We start from the raw sequence: 753 nt of genomic DNA, 5'->3' as shown, positions 1-753 counted from the left end.
TAAATTTATAAATTAATATTATCCATTTGTTAGCAACTCTGTCTAGATTATTCACATTAACATGGTATACATGAACTGTGGGAATTATCTATTAACTATGTTCTAATTATAACTCTCTTGAAAGAATATTCTAGGAAAATAGAATGCAAGAATCATTTGTGAATTTGTCCATTAATCCCTCTACTTAAAAAGAATTTTGTAGTATCCTATAGAATATAGAATTACAAACAAAATAAAAATACATATTTTAAATCTAAATTCTAATTTAACAAGGTCTACAAAGTACTACATTAGATGAACTTTGCTATTTCTCCAGGCTTAAGCTTTTGTAATCCTTCAACATTTCTTTGGAATCCAACAGAATGGTGCTTACTTAGTTTTGCAAATTTTTGGACGGAAATAATGAGCCATTTTGCATCTAGAATGTTCTGTAATAAGAGAGCATTTAAAACACAAATGAGGATATATATAATTTGCGTTTCAATAGGAAACTTGACTTCTCAAAACATAATGAGAAAATTAGCCCCAAATTCCAACTGTGTATTCCTTTTTTGTTGTTTGGTTTGTTTTATTGAGACAAAGTTGTTCTACCTGGTCCAAGGAAGGTATCGCAATGTAATTCCATTCTCTAATCTCCTGACGAAGTGCTAGAATTCCAGGCTTGTATCACATTGTCCTGCCATAGTTTGTTTATTTACTCTAGAAACAGACTCGCAATTCTGAACTTTTCCTATGATCTTATCCATTAGACTG

The sequence above is a fragment of the Dipodomys spectabilis genome, unplaced genomic scaffold, assembly GCF_019054845.1.
Source record: "Dipodomys spectabilis isolate Male_0828 unplaced genomic scaffold, ASM1905484v1 ptg000189l, whole genome shotgun sequence".
Taxonomy (NCBI): Eukaryota; Metazoa; Chordata; class Mammalia; order Rodentia; family Heteromyidae; genus Dipodomys; species Dipodomys spectabilis.
Note: the sequence above shows the minus strand (reverse complement) of the source record.